The 26,398-nt window shown below is 34.8% G+C and overlaps 1 protein-coding gene and 1 pseudogene across 12 annotated transcripts in view; one reads left to right on the top strand and one right to left on the bottom strand.

Annotated features, from left to right (window-relative positions):
* CNTN5 (contactin 5) overlaps positions 1-26,398 on the bottom strand; it is a 1,392,146-nt gene that overhangs the window by 974,442 nt on the left and 391,306 nt on the right. The window lies entirely within an intron of this gene.
* Positions 9,571-10,596, top strand: LOC123856712 (electron transfer flavoprotein beta subunit lysine methyltransferase-like; annotated as a pseudogene).

Genomic DNA, 26,398 nt, shown 5'->3' with positions numbered 1-26,398 from the left:
GGCAAAAAATACTGAGAATTGCCCAATTTCTAGGTCACTATGAGGGTAAAATCCAAGTTGGAAATTAAAAATACTATCAGAATTTTATTTTAAATATTTTATTTATTTATTTGTCAAAGAGAGCATAAGCAGGGGGAACAGCAGGCAGAGAAGCAGGATCCCCACTGAGCAAGGAGCCCGACGTGGGGCTAGATCTCAGGACCCTGGGATCAAGACCCGAGCTGAAGTCAGAGGCTTAACTGACTAAGCCACCCAGGCATCCCCAGAATTTTATTTTAAATGGAGAAAAGCTCGGTCTTGCCTATATTTTCTTATGTAACTATAAGACCTGACAATTACCAGTTAAATAGCAGTTTCTTTTAAGCTGATTTGATTGACTGCTTTAAACATATTGGACATTTAACAATATGTACTTTTTCATCATTATCTGATTTAATCCTCTTCATCACTCAATTATGTGAGCATTATTGTGCCCCTTTTCAGACAAGGATTCTCAGGCTAAGTAAGGTTCTATACATTGTTCAAGTTCTGGAATTGCCAGGATTTAAGCTCTAGAAGCTTGCACTTTTAATTACAACACTAGAGTCTTTTGAAGGCTGTGGCAGCAAGCATGTGACCTACTATGAAATATTACCATTAACATTTAAATGCATCGCTTTGCACTTCTAGTTAAAATTTCTAAAATCTCATTGTTTGTATGCAAACTGAAAAAATTATATTTATCCAAACTGTGACACACACTTGCTAAAACCTTCTGGGAACAGTCTTTTCTATATATTTTTTAACTTCCTTTTAGCAGTGCACACATTTTCCTTGTACCTTGTATTTACCCTATTCAATCTGCTCTATTTTAAATACCTGTGTCCTTTATTACAGTTGGGGTGTCTTTGGGCAGAGACTCCATTTTGCTCACTACCACATACCCAGTGAAGATCACTATGCTTGGTGCATAGGATTTGCTGAATATTTACTGGACTAATAAAATTAACTAACAAGTGTCTATGAGTTATAAAAAGGGGCATAAGAATAATAATAAGAAGAAAAATTTATGTAACTTCTTAATTGTCAAGAGAAATACCATAATAGAAAGGTCCTAAAACAAGAATGACCAGCCCACTGCCAAATTAAATTTCCTCCAGAACTTGCATCACTTTCTGTAACCTCCCCTCATTCTACATCCACTGCATAACCTAATGTACTATAAGTAAAAGATATGATTTATAAACTAGGCATGATACATACCATTTATTAGCTATAGTCCATATAATTCTGCTTTGGTATTGTCCCCAATTTCATTGCTGTCAGACTCTGTATTTAACACTCCTAGGCCTAATAAGCTAACAATCAATTAGCCCTTCTAGGCACAACATGGTTTCAACATTCATTTGGAGTTAGAGGATAAAAGTGGAAGCAACCACTGAACCCAGAAATGAAGAATTACAATAATTTGTATAATAATTTTTAATGATATAAAATAAGTTTTTCAACTTCTGAGAAATTCAGTTTGCTTCATTACCCTTTCGACCAACGAACAAGCATATCCTAAGCTATAGAAAATGAGTGAGACCCCCACATAAAGTAACATGGTCTTTGCACATCTCCAGAGGATGCAATTCATTCTGACTTCAGTTTCAAGAGCATCTCTGAGGCTGTGCAGCGCTGCTGCACTAATGTAGAAGGTGATGGTGCAGGATCTCTGGTCTCTGTGTAGTTGATAAGATTTTCTGAGAATCAGGAGATGGGAAGTGGAAACAAACTTTGTTGCTCTTTACTTTGATGCTTGCTTGGTGGCAGGCATTGTTTTATGTAGACCCTCTGTATTCCTTATCATGTATAATCTTCACATATTATGGTTGAAGGAAACAAGTTTTGGAAGGAATATATAAATTGACATAGGTAGCTAAGTGGCAAAGCATATGTTAACCTATGTGATTCATCTGCCTCCATAGCCTAAAATATTTCGTAATTTATATAGGTAATTTTGGAACAATTAAAGGGCTTGCATATCACGCACTTGGGTGTGAACTTTGTCTGAAGGTGATAAAGAGACATAAGAAGGATCATAACATGATTTTATAAATGTTTAAGAGAAATAACTTGCAAGAATAAGTAAAATACATATTGGGTAAAATTTACTGGAAAGGCCAAAGAGTCTCAAAATGCCCACCAATTATACTACTGTTAGAAAGAAAGAAACCCTAAGGAATTATTTCTGAAGGCAGGTGATGTGGCTTCCAAAGCCAAGTGTATCAAGTTAGTCTCAATAATCAGTAATTGTACCAAGGTTTCCAATAGGAAAATAAACTTTGGCTGAAGAACAAATAATTCAATCAAATGCTGTCTACCTGGGAAATGCAGGATTGAGAGGCAGACAGAAAAGCAGAGATATCTGAATGTGAAAGTGTTAGGTAGAAGCTAGACAGGAACAGAGGAAAGAACACCCCAAGGAAGAGTCCCAATCCTTGAAGGGGAATGATAGAGACATGAGCTGGAGGCAAGGACGATGATAAATAAGCTACATATTAAAAGTTTCGGGACAGCACAACATCCTGACTTTGTGGCTTCTAAGACCTTGGAGCTGACAAATCTGAGAGACACAGGTGCAGAGCAAGTGCTCTCCTCTTCCACCTCTGTCCCAGGGTAACCCCTAGACTCATTATAATACATTTGCATTGCTGTTCAGCCTTGCTCAGTGGAGGAAGGCTGCCAGGAGTGTTCTAGTATAAACCTTGTAGGGTCAAAAACTCTCCCTTTCAACCTGTAGGAATTCCCCCAAATGATTGCAGGCAGCCTCCATTACAGACTGCCCCACTGTCCATCACAGCTCCTTCCAGCCCCCCAAAAGACCAGAGAACTATCCATTCCCAAAACAACCTAAGGCTGATTCCACCTCCTGGAACCTGCCTGCTCTCCCACCAGGAGAGTGTACTTTCCCTTTAATAAACTGCTTTGTGCTTGCTACTTTCCTTCTGGCTGTCTTTATTTGGCATGGATCCCCATGTAAATCTTCTGTGGGGCATCTAAGGACTGAGACCTCCATTCACACAACACCCAGATTCTCCCACCAGTAACATAAGCATTAGAAGAATGTCCCAACCCCCAGCACTATTCGAATACCAGCAAAATGATCGTTGCATCTTTCCTTAGGACTACTAGCGTGTGTCTCTTCCTCTAAACCTGATATTAGTGCAAACCTTTCTGACATGCATTGTAAGATCTGTATTTTAGGAAGTCATTAGGAGAAGGGAGGGAATATTTAGAAAATCTTCCATAGTGCTATCTTTGCTACCCTGTGAGAAAGTGAAGACACGCAAAGGATCTTTTCCATTCATAGCTGGTAAACAGTTGCAGTATGTATCACCACTTTAGACACCACATCTGAGCTTTTAACACAATTGCTCTTTCCAGATCTTTAATGGCTTGATGTCAACTTGAGGTTATTTTTTCTTGCCTATGGATTTAGCTAAACAAACACACAAGCAAGTAAACAAGCAAACCAAACCAAACCAAACAAGCAAAAACACTCTTCACAAAATCCCCTTTCTGTTAAGACTAGCTCCACATATTTTAAAGTTGTTTCCAGATTCATTCTTTAATATTTTTCTTTTTATTCTGAAACTAGAAACTATTTATTTTGAGCAATGTCTTCATTCAGATAGGCTTCTTTCAACGCTTTTCCCCAATATTCTGGTTGAAGTCATATAGAAATTGCAAGTGTAATTTTGGATTAACCTTTGCAAGACTGACTTTTCTAGCAGTATCGTAACCATCAGGAATACAAGAGCAGGGCATCAGATACCTTAAAAACCCTGAATAATTTAATCTTTAAATTACTACTGTGACCAAAGGTATATTTTCATAAATCTAAAAAAAAAAATTATTGCTAAATCAGCATAACAAAGTTTACAAAAAGTAACTTCTCGTAGATCACGGTTTAAACACAAAAGTTTTCTACTGATATCACAAATAAATACTACTCATCTTACTTGTTTAAATGTGTCATTTTACCAAAATTAGAATAAGGTCTATTAAGTCTAGCAATACCTACATATGCTATAAACATTCACAGAATATGACTAATAATTGTATTTGTTGAAAATTAAGAGCAATCAATGAAATTCCATTTGTGGTACTATGAATCTGCAAAAGAATGGAAATGAAGAGTCGTTCCCTTCAAAGTACTTATATTCTTCAACTAACCTTTTATCTTCCTAGATAAAAATAAAACTTAATATAAAATTGTGGGAACAATTGAGCAATTCAACACAACAGTAGGAATAACAAAGATTATTACACAAATTACAAACAAAATATACTTTAACTTTTTTTTTAAGATTTTTATTTATTTATTTGAGAGAGAGAGAATGAGAGAGAGCACGTGAGAGGGGGGAGGGTCAGAGGGAGAAGCAGACTCCCTGCCGAGCAGGGAGCCCAATGCGGGACTCGATCCAGGGACTCTGGGATCATGACCTGAGCCGAAGGCAGTCGCTTAACCAACTGAGCCACCCAGGCGCCCTATACTTTAACTCTTAATGAAATACTTTCTATGCATTTCTAGAAAAAAACATTACTGTTGAGTTATATTGTGGGTAGTGTTTCTTGGGTAATAAATGTAGATGGACATATTTACTCATTGTTATTATTACTGTATATTTATAATTCCTACCTTGGATATAACCACTGGTTAATAAAAATATATATATTTTAACAATATGTACTTTCAACAAATCAAGCTTTGCCTGCCAAACTTATACATGTGTTTAATCACTTTGCATATTGTGATTCTAAAGTTAGACCAGGTCTACTTTATATACAAATGACTTACTGAAAAAATAGAAATATATAAACCTAATCAAGCTGCTATTTGATAAATTAGACCATTTTTTTTAACTTGGAGGAACTGTAATTATATTTTTAAAGAAAATTCATCAAACATTTTCTCTGTAAGGTAATAGAATTTAAATACACATTTGTTGTTAGATTCTAGGTTGGATACGTAGATGACGAGGTCAGTCACTGCGTCTTCCAATTTAAAGTCTAATGAGCCATATTTTCAATAAAAGGTGAGTGCAATACAGGACTAATAATAGAATGTCCATTTTTCATGCAAACGAACTTATAAATAATATTATCTGTAATCACCAATGTACTGGTGATTAGGTTCTCCAAAAAAGGAGAAAAAATAAAGTCCTGATTTATAGCATTTTCCAGTCTTCATGGTAAAGCTATGGCCACCATGGTTGATTTCAAGCTACCAATGTGTTGTCATTGAACTTGGAGTTGGAAGAGATGCTCACAGAAATGTGAAATCAGATATGCACTGGTTCCAATACACCATTGTCTGTTATGCTCTGTATTGCATCATTTTGTTTTAGTGGAACTTAGGTTTTTGAAAAAAAAAAAAAAATGAACATTACTGACGAAAATCACCAGCAGAATTAATTGACTTTTTAAGTTTGGGCAAATCACTCAACTTTGATGGATCTCAGTTTCTTACTTTATAATATTCTTCTGATGGCCCATACCAATTTAAAATGTTGAAGAAATATGCAACTGCCAATAATGGGAAGGACTGATTGCACAACTATTTGTTAACTAGTTAACATATCAGTGGTGGTGCCAGGTATCACAGAATTTATCTTTTTCCATGTCTTGTTGACACAACCCATGAGTGTAAATATTTTGAGAATTACAAAATTGAATTATCAACTCTATTTGAATTTTTGAAATATATTATAGTTCAGACATTTGTAACACTGAGTTAAAGGCAATTGAAACCACTGACATTACCATCTTCTAACAGCTTCCTTTCTCTGTTAAGAAATAAAATTAAATATCTTTAACGTGGTTACTCCTTACATTGCCTACCATTCTTTCATCTCTCATTCCACTCCAGACACAAAGGCCCTTTGCCATTCCTTGAGAACATCACATTTCCTCCAGTCTCAGGATTTTGGACATCCCTCTTCCTGACAAAGTTATTTTTGTCACACACACACACACACACTCTCTCTCTCTCTCTCTCTCTCTCTTTTAGTGGGGTAGAGGAAGAGCATCACCTGCATGCACTCAGCTGAACCCTTTCTAAAGGGTATAGACAGTCAATTTAAATTGAATATATTGACACAGTGACATCAATACTACTCTGTGAGTATTTTTTATTATTCTTTTAGTGTTTATTCAGCTGGAGCTAATGCATTATAAGACATAGCTGGAAAGAAAGATAATATGTAACAGCTCTTCTGGTCCATGGTGAGAAAGAAGGAGGCAGAATTTGTCTTCAAAAGTCAACTAATTAACACTGACATACTTGGGATCACTAAAGCTCCTTTTCCTTTGTATCTATTTGTTGAGTAAACAGATATCCAGTTATTTGTATTGAATGTGTTTTCTAGCTCAACAGACTGGTTTTTGGCTTCCCATAAGTAGATTTGTGAAAGATGTGTTGACATTTAATTTATGCATAGCCAAAATCAATTTATTCTAGACAGAAAAATTGGTTTTGGCAGAGGAGGTTGAGATTATAAATATAAGTATTTTTCCTTACAGATGGAGAAGTCTCTTACAGTGTTACTTTTACAAACCCTATAAACATTTTATAAGAGAGTCATAGATTACATATAGATTATTTTTCATTATTTTTTTATTATGTTATGTTAATCACCGATTCAATTGTCAGGACAATGAAGATTTATGAGAAAAAATAAACTTCAAAGAGAAAGATAATTCCAAAATATCATTTTGGCTTCAAAATATCATTACTGTTATTTTATCCTTGCTGAATGCCATAGTAATAATTTGTCATGATATCAGTTACCTTTGTCATACCAGGGTATTTGTGACTATCTTCTTTTGGGTTTGGTTTTCTGTTGTGCATTAGTCTTCGTTTTCCTTGCTTTCTTCAAAGTTATGCCTACCCCATTAGTATTTGACTCTAGATATTTTCTCCAGGATGCTTTGATGCAGATTAATTTGCCTGCAGAGAAACAGCAGAGGCAAATGCCTCTCTGACTTCTGAATTCTCACTTTAAAGAACAGTGGAATTAAAAGTTAACAAGGTGCAAACAGATAAGTTATGTCATTGGCCTTGGAATCCAACTGCTACTGTACTTATAATAAAGTAAGTCGTAAGGTCAAATGTGCAATTTGTTATTGATGTCTGTTTGCTGATTTAGTTAATAAAAAAAACAATTAAATTAATTATCTTGTTTTGATTACTTGTTGATAATTTTCTAATTCAAATTTAAACATAGTGTTTTATCCACAGAAAAGGGCAACGATAATGCAGACTAATTTATGGGTTAAAACAATCACATAATATCAATTATTCTGTAAAGGGAAAATTTGATGGAGAATGTAGTATTATGTTTTACTGAAGACCAGGATTGTGTTCATGCTGACTCTGCATCTGGTGACCTTGGAAATTTTATATGGTCTCTTCAAGGTTCAGTATCTTCCTCTGTAAAATGGAAATAAAATAACATCTGTGTCATAGAGTCACTGTGAAGATTGTGTGAAATAAAGTATGAAAAAATTTTAGCACAGTAGCTGGCTTAAAATCCTTGTCTAAGGATCTAGAACCTAGGCAAGGGCAAACATTCTAATTTCCTGGGCTCTAACCTACAGAAATAGGGGTAATTTAAAATAGAAATATTTAAATGCAAGGAGTCTCCTGTGTGGTATTTCTCCTTGAGCTCATCTCCAAGCCACAAAAGAAGCCTGAGAAGTATGCCAAATCCTCTTCCTACTTATTTGATCTTGGCTTCTCCAATCAAACAATACAGCTATATACTGTGAATATATTCACAGTTAGGAAAAAATCCAGCTATGTAAAATTTAGAGAAAATGTAGAACTAAATACATATTACTAAATCAGATTTATTGAAAGTTTAACATGTATTATTATATAAAACATACTGCTTAAGTGTAATAGAATTCATTAAGGATAATGAAAGGGAAGACTTACTTATTAAAGTTTTGATAATCTCTGTGGAATGTATAGCTCAATATCTAGAATTATACTTGGGCAAACTGCTTGCTTTCCATTACTGCATACTGTGGTTTGGAAAATTCTAAGATTAGGTTGTTAAAGGAGAGTGAATAAAACGGCTGATTCATTACTTTTCTAATAATAAACTTTGACAAGTAACTATAAATGATTATCAGGGAATAGAATGAGCAATAGCTATAATGAACACAGAGGGGGTACATTTCCAAAATAGCATGTGCCGTATGTACGCACAAAACCAATTATGCAAGTAATGTACACATCACTCATGCCATGTTTTGCAAATCAGCAAACTTTTTAAAGTTCTTTCTAATGAGAAGTTTGCTGATTGTTGCCCAGGGAAAATTAAGGAGGATCTGAGTAGTACTTTCTGGGGAAAATTACAGCTGGTTTTGGGTTTCTTTCCTTTAATCATCAAGAAAAATATTCATAAAGAAATTACATTTAGAAGCCTTTACTTCCATAGTTTGGACTCACATCAGGCATCTACTATATTAATTAAAGCACTCTTTCATGGCTCCAGCAACCTAGATCTAGCTTGCCAGCCTTTCATGAAGAAAAGGTAAGGCATGTTCATTTTACTTCTCAAGATGATTTTTTGCATTGTTTTCACCTATTGCCTTAACTGTGCCAGTTCTGTGAACTCTGAGGGAATTTCCCATGTTTTTATAAATTGGGACAAATAACAAAAGGCCACATAGTTTGTGGGTTGAATTGAAGTTTTAACTGTCTCACTTTCTAGCTAGAAAACTCTAAGATACAACCAAAGCAGAGTTTATTACTTCTTCCTATAATCCCCCACATATATATAACTTTAACAAGACATTTATCTCCCTTTTTGTTATTATCTGCTTATAAATATGTTTTGTCAACGAGGCCTTGATCAAAGATATAACTTTATTATGATATCCCTAGCACAACACCTTATAGGAATTTAATAAATGTTTGATGAGTGAATAAGACTCCTTTATCATAAGGAAATATATATTACTATGAAGTTATCTTCTTAGAGTTACATGAGATATGAAAGCACCCAACACAGGGCTTGGAATATAGTGAGTACTCAATAAGTGATAGCTAACTATACTTATTTTCTTTTTTTTAATTTAAATGTTTATTAAATCATTTACAAAAATCATAGTAAGCCTAATGTACAATAACATGAGGATATTTTTATGAAAAATAATTACATTTTCGGAGGGCAGGGCGCGCGGTCCACGCTCTGCCCCCGGAGCCATGTGCTTGCCTGCCCGCCGGGGTCGGCGCTCCAGGTGCGGTTCTAAAGAATGCCAGGAAAGACACACAAAGTTTGGTACCCTCCACAACTCTTGGCAAGACTTCATAAAGGCAAGAACTGTGTTTGCCCTGGTAATAGCTCTACCTCACTGCTAGAGTCTAAGCTTCCCAAAGATGGGAGACGTATTTTGTTCACAGTGCCTGCTTAAAGAGACCCACAGATTCCAGTTGAGATCACCGTGGCCACCGGACCCTTCCTTCCTCACGAGGAGCAGCAGCTCTTACCAACAGCAACATTGACAGATCTGTGTTTTGGAAAAGGACCAATGGCTTCCAGCCTAGGTTGGAGAGTATGTGCACCATTTCCCATGAACCACTGTGGTGTCTTTCTGAAAGCTGTGAGAAGCAATGGTCTTTCCTGTTTCCCTGGGGCCATTCACCCTGCAGGGGAACTGGAAGCTTTTTGGACCCTGAGATGAAAGCTTTCCTGGAGGAGAACACTGAAGTCACCAGCAGTGGCAGCCTCACCCCTGAAATCCAGTTGCGGCTTCTGACGCCCAGATGTAAGTTCTGGTGGCAAAAAGCTGACCTGTGATCCTACAGCGAAACTTACCGGGCAATCTACTGGCCAGGAGGCCAGGCCCTATCTGGATATCTTTTGGATAATCCTGATGTTTTGTTTTGTTTTCTTTTTCTTAAAGATTTTATTTATTTATTTGACAGAGAGAGAGAGAGCGAGAGCAGGAACACAAGCAGGGGGAATAGGAGAGGGAGAAACAGGCTTCTTGCCGAGCAGGGAGCCCGATGCGGGGCTCGATCCCAGGACCCTGGGATCATGACCTGAGCCGAAGGCAGACGCTTAACGACTGAGCCACCCAGGCGCCCTGGATAATCCTGATGTTGTGAGAGGAAAGTCTGTGTTAGATCTTGGGAGTGGATGTGGAGCCACTGCTATAGCTGCCAAGATGAGCAGGGCATCAAGGATCTTGGCCAACGACATAGACCCTATTGCAGGAATGGCTATCACACTGAATTGTGAGTTGAACCAACTGGATCCTTTTCCCATTTTAACCAAAAACATTTTGGACTTGGAACAAGGTAAGTGGGACCTTGTTGTGCTTGGAGATATGTTTTATGATGAAGACCTTGCAGACAGTCTTCATCAATGGCTGAAGAATTGCTTTTGGACCCACAGAACTCAAGTCTTGACTGGTGACTCTGGACGACCGCAGTTCAGTGGACATAGCATTCAACATCAACTGCACAAAGTGGTAGAATATTCACTTCCAGAGCCTACCAGGAGGGAAAACAATGGATTGACAAAAAGCACGGTATGGGATTTTCAGCCATGAGTTGTCCAAGTGCTTCCAAGTGTGAATATAGCTATGTTTGAGTTTAACCCTAAAAAGACCCTCCAGTTTAAAGCATGTAGTATCTTGTTTCCAAAATCTGAAGTCTTAAAGTTTTGTCAGCCTTTGTCATGTAACTCGTTCTGCATTACGCCAAATATACAAATCTCTACCTGCAGTTTTCCAGTTTTGCTTTTGTAGGAATAGAATTCTAGAAGGCAACACCAAAATGGTAGCAACATGTAATTTAAGTAGTGGAGAGGAATGAAAAAGTGAATTCTGTTTCTGTAGTTGAGGACAACTCTGTGATGGATCTTCAAATTAGACACAATACAAAATATAGAAGAGTACTGTATTTCAAAAAATGACCTGTAAAGATCAGAGTTGCATTTAGTGTGGTACAGAGTAAATGGGCTTTGGAGTCAGGCAACTCTGTCACTTTCTAGTTGAGACTTTAGGCTAGTTAAGCTCTCTGAGCTTTAATTTCCTCATCTATAACCTTGCAACAAACTTAATAAACCTCCCCTCAAGGCTATTTTATTAAATGAAATTATAAAGTGCCTCATACACTATTTAGTACATAATAGGACCTCAACTGACAGTCGTGGATAAAAATAAATATTTTAGAATTTCCTATATACCGTGACACTTTTTGATGCCTCTTTATGGTTCACTAAGGTTAGCTAGAAATTGGTTATGCTACCACTATATGGCCCAGGTTGTCAGGATCTTATATATCAATAAAAACCCTATGAGATAAATGAGAATGTGAAGAAGAATATGTATAGTATACCACTATTTATAGATGAATGTATGAAAAGATGTATGTGTGTACCTACTTATGTATATACATATAAAATACATATTTGCTTGCAACATACATAGCACATCCCTGAAAAGATAAACAAGTAACTGCTAACTGTGGTTGCCTTCTGGGAGGGTACCAGATAGCTGGTAGAATGGGGTGGAAGGGAGCCTTAGGTTTTACCTTTGGGTCTTATAATTCTGTACTGTAGATTTTCTGTTCTCTAATTTAAAACTAAATGCCAGCATTATATGTGTTACAAGTGAAATATAAAATGCAGCTTTTCTAATGTACTCATATTCTTATACACTGCTTAGGAATTCTTTATAACATGTGCATTATATATAAACTTTCTAATAATAAAAGAAAATTACATTTTCTAAAGCAAAAGAAGTGAGAACAGCTTTATTTATTTATTTATTTATTTATTTATTTATTTATTTATTTATTTAATGTAGTCGAATCTCTTTACTACATGGCTTAATAGAAGACAGATGGATTCTTAGCTCTTCTGCATTCAGTTTGTTGTTTTGGTTGAAATACAGAAGGAAGGGGCACCTCGGTGCCTCAGTCTTTTAAGCATCTGCCTTCAGTTCAGGTCATGATCCCAGGGTTCCAGATGGAGCCCCATGTCAGCGGGGAGACCGCTTCTCCCTCTCCCTCTGCCTGGGGCTCCCCCTGCTTATTCTCTATCTCTCTCCATAGGAGTAGGCTGGACTCAGGAATTTCTGTGGTCTCCCTCAGATTTCACATCCTCACCTTCCAGAAAGTGGTCACTTTTCTGTTCAGAGAGTTGCTGCTATTCTTTTCTTCAATCTCCTGTTGAGTTCGTAGGTGTTCAGAAAGGTTTGATAACTATCTAGCTGAATTCCTGGGACCAGACGAAAATTAGGTCTACTCCTCCGCCATCTTGCTCCTCTGCTAACTATACTTATTAAAGACAACTTATCATGCTTTCCCAATATTACTTCTTTTATTTTTTTGATAAATTAGTCATATTATTCTCACAAATTAACTTCCATTTCTGCTTCACTTGGGGGTCATTTTGCTACACTACTAAAATGTGATATACACTTGGTAGCTGCAATGACCTTTACAAGAAATTCATTGAATTCACTCACATTTGTCATTTTTACAATTTTTACTGCAATATTTTCCTATCTTTGTTTTACCCAATCTTGAATTTTTCATGAAGTTCTTCTTTCCTTTATTATATCTCCCCCATCTATAAAATACAACTACCAGTACATATCAATTGATGATTTATTTTACCTGTTTACAGACAAACTGAACTCCAACTTAAAAAAATATCTAAACAGGGGCACCTGTGTGGCTCAGTTGGTTAGGCATCTGACTTCTAATTTGGGCTCAGGTCATGATCTCAGGGTCTTGAGATTGAGCCCCGTGTTGGGTTCCAAGCTGGGTGGGAAGCCTGCTTAAGATTCCCTCTCTCCCTCTGCCCCCCACTCCCTCACCTTGCACTCTCTCCACTCTCTCTCTCTCTCTTGCTCTCTCTCACTCTCTCTAATATAAATAAATAAATAAATAAATAAATAAAATAAATAATATCTGATCAGAATAATAACATCACAGTGCTATTTGAAGATAATGACTAAACATTGTTTCTGAATAAAAGTAATGGAATTTACTGGACATATCAACTATATTATTTCAACAAATAAGAATGACAATCAGATGTTGACAAAGGAATAATTCAGTATTACTGAAATCAGAAAGTACATTAAAGAGAATCACAGGATTGGTCTACTATTCAGGACATGCATCATGCTTTACCAAGAAAAGAACTTGGACAGGGATCTATTTCAGATTTTTATAGGAATCGGTTGTCTAGGTAGACAGAGTGATATAAATATATCTATAGATATAGATATATCATGTTGATAATTTGTATGATATGTATTCTTAATTTTATGTGATTGTTGAGAATTGTATTTTACCTCTGTGATCTTCCTCCCCCAAATCTAGAACCTCATTTTCATCATGAGAAAAACTCAGACAAATCTGAATTCAGGGATATTCTATAAAACACTTAACCAACAAACTGTCCAGGTCATCAACAACTAGGAAAGATGAAGAAACTCATAATCTAGAGGAGCCTGGCCTTTGGCATCAGAGTTCGGGGGTTAAATATTGACTTTGTATCTTCCTAGCTTTTAGATCTTATGCAAATTGTCAAACTTTTTGAGATGCTCAGTTTTTTTCATCTGTTAGAGTTGGAATGACAACATCTAAGCCAAAGGCTTCATATTGAATGGGATAATGTAGGTAAAAGACCTAGCAAATGCCTGGAATGTTGGAGGCACTAAATATGCACTGGTTCTCTCCTTCCTTCTCCTTCAAGCTTCACCAGGAGCTTAATCCATTCTAACATGCTCAAGGTTACATCACATTCCTAGTTAGCTATTATTTTATCCTTTTTTTCTCATTATTAAAATAAAACATGAAAGGTGACTTATCATTTTATTATTGTTTATTGTTATTTTATTTAAATGTATATTGAATTTATGACAGAAGCAATTTCTTTGAACATACTTTCCTCCAATTAAAAAAAAAATCAGTTTTGATTGTTTTGCTATTTGTTCTTTAGGTTTATATATACCATTCTCTAATGATAGTAACCTCTTTTATGCCTAGTTAATATTTTATGCCTAGTTAACATTTAAGTCCTATACTCTAACTCCAAAGTGAAACACTACATTTATTAACATTTACAAAATCTTAAGGATGCTGACCGATTGAGGTTTATGAAGACAGGTTGTGGTTTAGAACCACAAGCATAAAAGATGCTATTGGATATTCACTGAGTTTGTAAAAATGGCAAAAGAGTCACAATCATCTCATTATAGATAATGAGAATTTTCCTATATTTTACTTAGAAACAAAAATTACTTCAAGAATTGCAAACCATTTAGATATTTCACAATTTTTTTATTTCCTTCTTATGTTTTATTTTAGAAAAGTTTGACTTGTCCTATTGTGCTTGTCTTTAAGCATAAGCACAAAATAATCACTAGTTTGAAAATTATCTCATATCCGTTTCTCATAAACCATGGAGAAAACTAGCATCTACTTTGATTCTGGAACAGAAGAAAGATAAAGTAAATCTTTAATTTTAGCTTGGTGCTTATTTTATATTTTGGAGGATGACAATTTTAATGTGAATCATAGGTAATTCCTTTGTGGTAATGTTACAAAAATACATTGGATCCTCAAAATGAAATAGCTTTTACACTTCCTTCAAAGTATTTTGCAGTGGATTATAGAAAACAAACATAACATAAAATATTTCTAAACAAATTTTCCCTTGCTTGCTGTTGACTTTAATTTTATTTAGCCAAAAATATACACAAGTGATATTCAATAATACTAAATTGACTACAATTTCCCTTTCTCCTGAGAAATATGTTTCATTATCCACTTACACCCATCATTTGTGAATAGGGGGTATTTTGTATATTGGCAAAGATATAGAAGGCGAGAAACTTCCCTAATGTAATTTCAGCTAATTAAAGACTCGTTAAGAAAGAAATAGAAAATGCCTGAGAACTTGCTTAAGTAATTTTAATTTTTAATCATTTTATTCTCTCACTAATTAAACAGTATGATGTGTACCTATAGGCTATTTACCTAGTTTTCTATATTTTATCTTATAATTTAGTGTGTGCCCACTAATAAAATCATGATAGTTTTTTAAGGTATTCAGATTTTTTTCCCACATTGTTTTATTTCTAAGTACAATTCCTATAGATTTGCTATATACTTTAAATACTTTCCTTCAAGTCTACAAAAACAAAATTGTGGTAACCCCAATATTTAAGGAACAGATAAGATGGAGAAATAGAAGTCACTAAAAAGGATAACAAATGAATGGTAAATGACAGAAAAGGACAATCATAATGGAAAAAGTGATAAGACTCAGTTAAAAAGCATGGCCTGAAGTCTATGAACACTTAGGTTGGAATCCCGGCTTGTACTATTTACAAACTGTGTGACCTTGTCTGATTTACCTAGCTCTCTGAACCTTGGTTCCTCCAACTATAAATAAGTTATAATACGATTTACCTTAAATAGTTGTGAGGGTTAATAATACCAAATATAACACATTTATCACAGTGCCTAGCACATGATTGTGGCCGCCAGCTAATTCTGGATCACTCGTCAGTTAACTACACCTATTGGGTTTTACTTCAATCCATATTTGTCTTATCTTCATATATACTCCTTCCTCACGACCTCCTGAAGTGCAACATCAAACATCTCACATTTCCATCTTCATGAGTTTGTGCCTTTGCTATTTCTAAAACAACTTACTGAATTTTTCTTCCACCTGGGGATTTTTATTATTGGGCAATCCCTGCTCTTCTTTCAATACTTAACTTGAATGTTCCTTCTTGATAAACCTCTTCTTGAATCAACAAAGAAGAATTTAATATTTAATTTCTGAGTTCTTAAAACAATTTATTTAAACCACTGAAATTGGGTGTAATTTTTTAATATATGTGTTTCGTCTGATAGGCCATCTTATTCACCTTTGTATTCTTATTCCTATGTGCCATTCATTTTTAAAAATATTTATTTATTTATTTTAGAGGCATAGCACTCTAGAACGCACATACACATGCACATGTGAGGTAGGGGGAGGGGCAGAGAGAGAGGGACAAGCAGACTTCTTGCTGAGTCAGGAGCTGAAATCATGACCTGAGCTGAAACCAAGAGTCAGACACTTAACCCCCTGAGCCACCCAGCTGCCCTTCTGTGTGCTATTCAAAACCAATTCTTAATAAATATTTCACAGTGAATTGTATATAATGATCACACACCTATTTGTAATTCTGTGTCTTTTTGTTTTGTCTGTAATATCAGCTATAAAATCATTAATAAGATTACAAATCTGCTTTTATTCTTTCTTTACTATTCACCCTTTAAAAATTAAGAATGTGATAGATGTGTGGCAGACTTTGAATACTGCTGTTATTCATTTTAGACACTTGCTTTTCACCATAAATACAAAGAGGAAGATAATTTTTAGGTGGATCTGAACTGATACATTTTTATGGAGAAACAGACTGTCATCATGTGAAATGCCATTAGTGAACATTTTATCAGGTGCCTTGGGGACCTGATGATAACATCTAAAATCATTCATTTAGGTCACTACAATCTTTGGCAATGCAGATGGTAGTGAAAGTATCATCTGATGAGTTACATGAAAAATTAACTTTATCTGTCAACACTGGAGATATTTTAGCAGGAAAAACAAGAATTGTTATAATGTAATGCTTGGATTTTTCATCTGCTATAAATCATATAGCGGAGGGTTGGCATAGCGGAGGGTTGGCATTTTATCAATCTAAATAGAAAGAGAGGAGAGGCCATCTTTCTATCTCCTCCTTATGGTATTCCTTTTCCATTAATAACAATTAATGGAAATCAATTCCATTAATAATAATTGTTAGTAATAACAACAACAATTCCTCGAGAAATCTACCCTCAAGTGATTATTGTAAGTATTATGGTTGTCCTTTATTGAGCACAATTATGCCATGGGATCTATGCTGAGAACATTATATATTATTTCATTTGCTCCCCATAATAACTTGGAGGACATCATTTAAACTTTATTTACCATAAGAGAAAAACTGAGTCTCCATGAAGTCCAAGTTCCACACAGCTAATAGATAATTAACTGAGGAGTTGAACCATGTTCTGCCTTGTTACAAAGCACATAATATAAAACAATTTCAGCATTGAGCACATTTCATTTTATATAATATTTTCTATGGATTGCTTCATTTTACCCTTAAAAGAATTCTATTTCTTGAGGTTTTTTTGTTTGTTTGTTTGTTTTTTTGGGAGCTAGTGCACAACTGGGAAAGTTATGTTAATATGTTAATAATCAGGATATGTTTTACATAAATATTCTGACTTTGGTGGCCTTGTGCCTAATATTAGAGAATGGTATCCTAGAAGAACATGAATACTTACTCATAAATGTTCCCGTGAGATAAGAAGAAAGCAATTTGGGAACAGATGCCTTATATTAAATCCTCACTAACTTCTTTCCGGAGTTTAACTATAAATAATATCATCCCAATTTAACATAGAGAAAACTGAGGCTTAACATCACAGCTCTATTTTTCTGTATTATAAATTAGAGATAATTATTTTACTGTCTTACCCATTCCACATCATTGCTCTGAGAATCAATTTCATTACTGCAGATGAATGTATATTGTAAACTACATAATGTTGCAAATGTCTTAGAAGAGGCACGTGTGTGCACATATGTGGTCAGAGATTCTCAGAGAATATGGTAGCACCAAGGCATAAATCCAGTGCTTTTCATTCTCATTCAAGTTTGTTCATTCTGCAAGAGTTTTTTTTTTTTTTTTCCTTTTCTGAAGACCCAAAAGTATTTCCACATTATGCTAAGTTCTGAAAACTTAAATTAGAAAGATAAAAAAGAAAATGGAAGTTAATGGATGCATTCGTGATACATTTTAGAGTTAGAATGGAAAGGACATTTATTCTAGTATTTCCAAATATCCATGTTATTTTTATGATTAATAGAAGAACCAGATTTGAAATCAGGTTTTTAAATCACTATTATACTTATTCCTTTTTTTTTTTTAAGATTTTATTTATTTTTTTTTTTAGAGAGCGAGCGAGAGAGAAACAGCATGAGAGGGGAGAGGGTCATAGGGAGAAGCAGGATCCCCGCTGAGCTGGGAGCCCGACGTGGGACTCGATCCCAGGACTCTGGGATCATGACCTGAGCCGAAGGCAGATGCTTAACCATCTGAGCCACCCAGGCACCCACTATTATACTTATTCTTAATAGTGTTTACACACAAGGCTTACTTCATTTTCCACATTATAGAGGAAATTAAAAAAAAAAAAAAAACTTGGAGATTTAGAAATATAAGGACTTAAATTACACAGACTTAAAAATACAAAAGGTATTATTTACTTTGGTGGAGTAAGCTATTAAATAATTTCTTCTTAAAGTGACATAGTCTAGTGGCACCTGGGTGGCACAGTCGGTTAAGTGTCTGACTCTGGTTTCAGTCAGGTCATGATTTCAGGGTTGTGAGATTGAGCCCCACACTGGGCTCCACGCTGAGTGTGGAGTCTGCTTGAGATTCCCTCTTCCTTTCTCTTTGCCCCTCCTGCTCATGCTCTCTTTCTCTCTTTCTCAAATAAATAAATAAATCTTTAAAAAATTTTTAAAGTGTCATTATTTAATTAAAATGTCTTTGTTTTCCAGAATAAATAAATGGTATTTATTTCAAAAATTAGAAGTAAAAATGAACTAAAATAAAAACACTTTAAAATATAAATTTCTTTCATTTATCATTTCAGAACTAACCATAATCCTAAACCATAATTTTAACATCAGCTTAAGAATGATTGCTTGTTCATTAAATGTTTATGTTAGTATCATTAAGTTTACAATGAGTATATTATAGGTACTTCATTACAATGTAATTATTTCAGGAAAATTGATAAAAAATAATTCAGATATCTGAAAATATAACCAGCACATCTTGAAGCTTATTGGCAATTATTTCACTTTATTTAAAGCACACATGAAAAAATAACACAGGAAAAAGAATCTTAGTGACACTGAATATAAAGCAATATAAGAGCTATGCTTAAATTACTCATATCAGAGCACTTAAATATATAAAGCAAATATTAATAGACCTGAAAGGAGAAATAAACAGTGATACAATAATAGTAGGGGACTTTAATATCCCACTTTCAACAATGGATAGATGACCCAGACAGAGTCAGTAAGGAAACACTGGCCAGAGAGACTTAACAGGTATATACAGAACAGTCTATCCAAGAGCAGCAAATACACATTTTTCTCATGCATGTATGGAACATTTTCCCGAATGGATCATATGTTAGGCGACAAGTAAGTCCTAAGAAATTTAAGACAACTGAAATCATATCAAACATCTTTTTTGATCACAATAGTATGAAACTAGAAAATGGAAAACTAGACAATTCACAAATATGTGGAAAATACCAACACACTTCTGAATAACCAGTGGGTCAAAGAAAAATCAAAAAAGAAAAAAAAAAACTATCTTGAGACAAATGGAAATGGAAATACAGCATATTAAAATTTAAGGAACACATCTAAATCAGTACTTAAGAGGAAGTGATAACATATACACTTACATTAAGGAAACAGCTCAAATAGATAATCTAACTTTACACCTCAAGGAACTAGAAAAAGGAGAACAAACTAAGCCTACAGTTAGTAGAAGGATGGAAATAATAAAGATCAGGGCAGATTATACAAAACAGAAACTTAAAATACAATAGAAAAGATCGATGAAACTAAGGGCTGGTATAAGTCAACAGATGAATGTATCAAGAATATATTTTTTTTTTAGTTTTGTTTTTAAGCTAGTGAGAAAAAAATGGGAATGACTTTAATACTTAAGTGGAGTTTAACAATTTATTCTATAGTTTTAGAGCAGGGGAGGGGGAGTTCATCACATATCAAATGAATGAACATCTTAAAACAATTTGTGGATAACCTACCAAATCAAGGAACACTTTTGAGACTGGCTTTGAGGAAAATTTTCTCCAATCTGGGGTAGCTATATATCATTAGACAATTCCATAAGAGCATCCAGTCCATTCTTGTCCCATGATATACACAGTGGAATATTACTCAGCCTTAACTAGGAAGGTAATCCTATTGTTCACAACAATAGTGAAATAAGCTAGGCAGAGAGAGATGAATACTGCATGGTGTCACCTATATGTAAAATCTAATCGAACAAAAAAAGTCAAACTCATAGAAACATAGTAGAAAAGTGGATGGCAGGGCCTGGGATGTGAGAGAAATAGGGAGAGGTTGGTCAAGGATAAACACTTTCAGTTAAAGATAAATTAGGTCTGAGGACCTCATATATAATATGGTGGTTATAGCTGATCATGCTGTATTAAACAATTAAAATTTTCTAAGAGAGTAAAACTTAAATTTTCTCACCAAATAACTAAATAAATGTAAATACGTGAGGTAATGGATGTGTTAATTTGATGGGTAGAATTCTTTCACAGAGTATATCAAGTCGTCACATTGTATACTTTAAATACCTTACAATTTTATTTGTCAATTACACCTCAATAAAACTGAAAAAAACAAATTGCTCATATCTCATTAGTGTATAGATAAATAGACAAAAAATCCTGTTTGACACAATGTGGTAAGGATCTGAAATAAGACTCTTAATCTTGTGAGTCAAACTATATTATTTTAACATATTTTATGTGTGTCATTAGCTCATTAAAAGATAAAAAATACGTTAGTTTTAAAATAATTTTTTCTTGAAAATAACAAGTATGTTTTTCTTTTAAAAACAAACTTACTTTTTTCATTTGGTGGCAAGGATTTTATCTTGTTTAACTATAAAATATTTTAATAATACTAATCAGACACTTACTATATGTCAGGCACTGTGTTATGCATTAGTACTAATTAGATAATTAAGGTATGCTTCAGCATCTGATATCTAGGACTGGACAGTCTAAGAGTTAAGAATTGTGATAATAACTGGCTTAAAAATTAAATTTAACTTGAATCCAAAAGTAATCAAACTTTCAGATTCGATTAAAGGAAAGGCCCATCTGTTAATGTGATTTTTATTAATTAAGAAATCATTAAGGAATAACTAAATGAAATCCTGCACCATAACTTTCCAAATTAATTTAAATCTCTAGTCATATTCTGTTCCTACCACTTGGGGCAAATTCCAGGTTCTGATTTGCTTCTGCCTGTATTTTGACATTTCATATTCCATCAGGTATTCTGCTGCTTTCTTTCTAAATGTTATTATGCCTAATCTAAAATATATCACAATTTCATTTGTATGTTTGAGTGTATGTGTGTGTGCATGTGTGTGTGATGTAGAATTACAAGAAGGAGGTAATGTCTATCCCAGGCTAATTCCAATCTATAAAGAAAAATAAAATCAACTATTTCCTTTAATCAGTATTGTGTTTTATCTGTAAGATTAAAGTTATAGGACTCAATAATCAAATTGGGGCTACTGTTGAATTATTGTATGAACTTCATTATATATAATACAGGTCCAAGTAGGATTTTTCATGAAGGTAGTCGTTATTTCTATGGTCCATTCCATTGAGGAAAGGTTAAACTTGGAGTGGAAAGTTCTTAAACTGGCTTAAGGATAATTTTTCTCATTATGCTAAAAGTCTTAGGTGATAATGTGCTACAGTGAAGTTGTGGTGTGTGTGTGGGTGTGGGGGGGTGTGTGTGTGTGAGAGAGAGAGAGAGAGAAAGATGGAGGTATGTTGAAAGGTAAACCTGTTCCTATCATATAAAGGGGTGGAGAACTAGGCATATGTATGTGTTTACAAGTGATCCTAACTGCAGATTTAGACCTAAGGGTTATGAACAAAGCTGCATCTTACAATAATGGTTGTAACTGTTTTTTGTTCTTTCATTCATTTGGAACTTTGAGTGCATACTTACAATGTAACAGTAGCTTCCGTATTGGTCTCATTATGAGCAGCAATCTGATTTCAAAGGGCTTGTCCCAGCGAGGACAAATCAGTTCATATTTATTGTTTGCCTATCATCCTAGGAACCCAAAGATACACTTGTGAACAAAACTGATACCATACATGTTCTCAAGTACCTTACAAATATTCAAAGTACTGTTAAAGAGAAATATAGGAACGGTGAAAGCATCTTTCAGAACACTAAACCCCACCTGAGGAGTGAGGGAAAGTTTCTCTAATACTTTTTAGGCAATGATGTGAAAGAGAATCAGGAGGTAAGAGGATGAAGAGAGGGTTCTCAATTCTGACTGCACATTGGAATCACCTGGGAAGTTTTTAAAGACATACTGATACATGGATCAGAAATTATTATTTAATTTGTCTTAGGTGTTACTTGGCCGAGATTTTTAAAAGCTCCATGAATGTGCAGCTAAGGATAAGGACCGTTCACTGTTCCAGGCAGTGGCAAAACATGAGAAAGGCCAAGGACTGATGAGAGCTGACATGTTTAAGTGCCTAAAATATTTCATCTTGGGTCTAAGAGAAAGATGGAGCCAGAAGGCCTTTGGCAGCATCTGGGTAGTATGAGGCCCAGATAAAAGAGTCAAGATCTGCAGTTGGGTGTGGAGGGAATATTTCTGCTGATAGGATAAACATTTCATGATTACTAGGTGTTAGGGTGATAGCTGAAACAATTCTAGCCATCTAGCACTAACTTTCTACAGGTGATTATATGCCTTTACCCATTATACATGGTTTAAGATCCATTCAAAATTAATGTGAAGCTAATGGAAATGGTATCTAATAATGAAATGAGATTTATGGATTTTTCATATACTTGACACCAGGTGATTTAGAACTAAATTTCTCGTCATCTAGTATGGTAACAAAACATTTCTTGCAAAAGTAAAATTCCATACCTTTGGGTGTGCAAGATAATGCAGGAAAACATAGCTCTTAACTGGGGCATGATGAAAATTTGGGGGATAGAATTTTAAAAGGACAATCACACATTGATTAGCTTTGATATATTCTTATGATTTATGCTTTTCCAAAGATAAACATCCGTTAAAAAATAACTCTTGTTAATTTATTCTCCCAGTTATTCATGGCTTAGGCGAGGAGCGGATATCTGGTTAGGAAAAAAAATACAGACTGGGGGAGAATAAAGACTAGCTGGACAAGAGATTTATAGGTGATTAAAGTTTTAATAAAATGAACAAAGTTTAAATAAAGGAAATCTTCCCCAGAAATAGCACCAGAAATCTGGGAAAAAAGCATGAATACAGAGAAATAAATAGCCAAATGTGGTGAATTTTATTAAATGTTATTGTTTAATTAGCAGTAAGAAGATATTTAAACTTGAGGAGAAACTTTTGTTGCATATCCAATCTCTGGTTCTCACTAAGTATGGAGAATTTTGTTCAATTAGTTGTTTTTTTCCCCACACTTCCTAAGTGCTTCAGAGGAAACTGACATTATCCAAGTTTCAGAGGTGGGCCCTGTCCTACTAAAGGGCAATGCTATCCACCTCTTCATGGAGTTTGGTTTAGAAAAAGGGATTTGAGTCAGTCAATCCATGGCATCAGTCCCTGTTGTCAGAGATTTGTTCAGGGGCAGCCACGTGAGCTTCACCAAAGAAAAATTGTCCTGAAGATTCCAAGTTACAAAATTCCATAAATTCTTTTAAAATAGCTGCACTGGAGATGTTCTTATTCTTTGTGTGTCTGTGGAATTTAGAATTGCTGTAGCTATTTTGAAAACATGTGGAAGCCTGCGTTAGGATGAAGCCGACCTTGCAGAATGTATAACAGAGATATGACAACCTTGAGACAAATCTCTTTTTAACTGCGGGCCTTCCTGTTATACGAATTGATAGGTCCTCTCTATTGTCTAAGCCATTTTAGATTGGGTTGTCTGCAGCTTGCCACAAAAAAAAAAAAAAAAAAAAAAAAAAAGAAGAGCCTAAAAGGATATCCAAGCAATTTACAGACAAAAGTAGACTTCATAATTCTGACCCCTTTTCTTCCAAATTTTATCTCTCTACAATGTCATGACTTAATAGATTAATTTTCTGTACAATCTTGCCATAACTCAATTTTTCACTGAACCATTTAATGTATTTTTCTCCTTTGCCAGCACACTAGTATAAAGTTATTGGTTCATGAATAAAACATAATACTAATCAATTTTTCTCAGTTCAAGTCCAGTCAGGTGTGTTCTGACCCAAGCTGGGTTTTGGAGAGACTTGTATTTTTCAAATTTATTACTGTCATTTTCATGGAATTTACCTTAAAAATAATCCTCAGGTGCTAAAGAAGAAGACATTTCTTTTATGCCAAATAATAAACACTTCAAATGAGAATTGCAATATTTTTATTATCTTAACCAATAAACTGATATATTTATAATGTCTTTTAAAAAGCAAACGTATAGACAAGAGAAAGACTATATCAAGATTAGGACAAGGTTGAATTGGTAGTTTCTTTGCTTAAGATAACTAAAATAGTACAATGAATGAAAACTTGTTGGACTCAGAAATCTACTGTGGGTAATGGGAAAAAAAAAAAGTTTCTCATGACACTTTCAGTTTATAAAATTTGTATACAGTTCTTCTCAACTTCATGAAACAATTTAATCATTGTTTAAATTTTACTGGGACACATCCTAACTTTTCTGTTGTCTAGACTCCTTGTTTGGGGGGGGGTGAAATTCACTTGGGAGCATTCCCATGTTGCAATCAACCATCAATGAATTTCAGAAAGTATAGAATTGGCAAATTCCAGAGTGTTTGCAAAGCTATTATGTTAAAGAAAGTACATTTGTATTTTTACAACTTGAACCAGTTTGCCCAAATTGTTTTAAAGTGAAGGATGCCATACAGGGATGCATTATTTACAGGACTTGTGAAGGCATTAGGAAAACAGGCTTAAAGTGCCGCATTTGCATTAAAGCGCAGTTTTACTGCCACACAAACAGTGCCTCTCTTGAAATGGAAATTGTTAATAAATCTAGTACTTTATAGCTTTGCCTTGTAAAAAGCTTTTTGAGGGGAGGAGGGATCACTTTCCCTTGATGGAACAGCGCTAACATTGTTCAGCTACAGCAAATGGAAGGATGTCTAGGGGATCAGCAATGCACTAGTAACGTTTCAGATTGATGTGTTTTATCACCCGTGGAACTTGGATGAAACCCTCCTGGTCTTTTTAAGACTCTTTCTTAGAGGCTGAACTTCAAATTTCCTCTTTTATGTGAAAGGAATTTAAAGAGACTTTAGATTCTGGGTGCATCAACCATGGCAGTGCTGTCCCCAGCAGTCTTGACATCTGAACAGGCCTTCTGTGTCCTTGGTAGCTTCCCTGCCACTGTTGGAAACATGTCATTATCATCAGATGATCTTCCATGTGGAAAAGCCCAGGGTAAAGCAGCTTCTGCCTTGTTAAGATAAGCATTTCCGAATAGTGTACATTACAAATCACAGTAGCTGTAGAAAATTACAAAGATTTGAAGTCAATTATAGGTGCTCCTGCCCAGTAAACTAGGAATATAATTTCTCAAGATATGTAGGCTTACTGTAAACAAATGTACTTCTCAACCTAAATGTATGAGAATTCAATAAATACTGACTGAGGGCAGGTAGTAATTCCCTTGAATAACGTGTTTGCTACCTATTGTATCATTCATCTCATATAAAACCACTCAGAATTTAAATCTGGCAAAACAAACAACTTGACATAAATTACAGTCTGTGTCCCAATATGTATTTTGTATTTTTTGTTCCATTCAGCACATAACCACAGATATATGGGTCCAGACCATCAGAAAAACAATAAAGCTAGTTACTCATCATTTCTTCAGGTCTTTTGGCCTCTATTGCTTTTAGGGCTTTAAATTTTAAATGTTAAAAATTATGACTTATTCATTTTTGTACAAATATCTTTAATAAAACAAAAGTTATTTACAGACACTAGTGAAATATGCTTTGCCTGATTCTTCTGACTTGTGTGAGAATGGCATGTGTATAACTTAATCCCTTCAGAAGCTGAAGACTCTCCCCAAATAAGAAAACGTTAAAGGACAGTGAAGAAACTAGATCTCCTGTCTCTGTCTCATGAGAGCCACAAGTTGATGAGCTAATGTTAAGTCGGTTGGTTACTCATGATAGCATACAAGAGAGAACATGTGCATATGGAGGGGAAGAGCAAATAGATAATCGAAAAGCACATACAGGTACTTGTTATCTTTTGTCACAAAATATAGGAAAGAAAAACAGAACTATTATGACTATAGATCACATCTTAAATTGGGGCCTGTCAAATTTAGCAGTAGAGTGGTGGTTTCTAATCTTTATTTAATAACAAAAGTTTCCTTAATTAGACTTTCCCTTTCTCTCTGAATCCTCATCTCTCTGCGTTTTCCCATCTAGCA

Source organism: Mirounga angustirostris, unplaced genomic scaffold (genome assembly GCF_029215605.1).
Source record: "Mirounga angustirostris isolate CCGP_5_RB_7025 unplaced genomic scaffold, mMirAng1.0.hap1 SCAF_13, whole genome shotgun sequence".
Lineage (NCBI taxonomy): Eukaryota > Metazoa > Chordata > Mammalia > Carnivora > Phocidae > Mirounga > Mirounga angustirostris.
The sequence above is the reverse complement of the archived record's forward strand: the minus strand, read 5'-3'. Positions and strand labels throughout refer to the sequence as shown.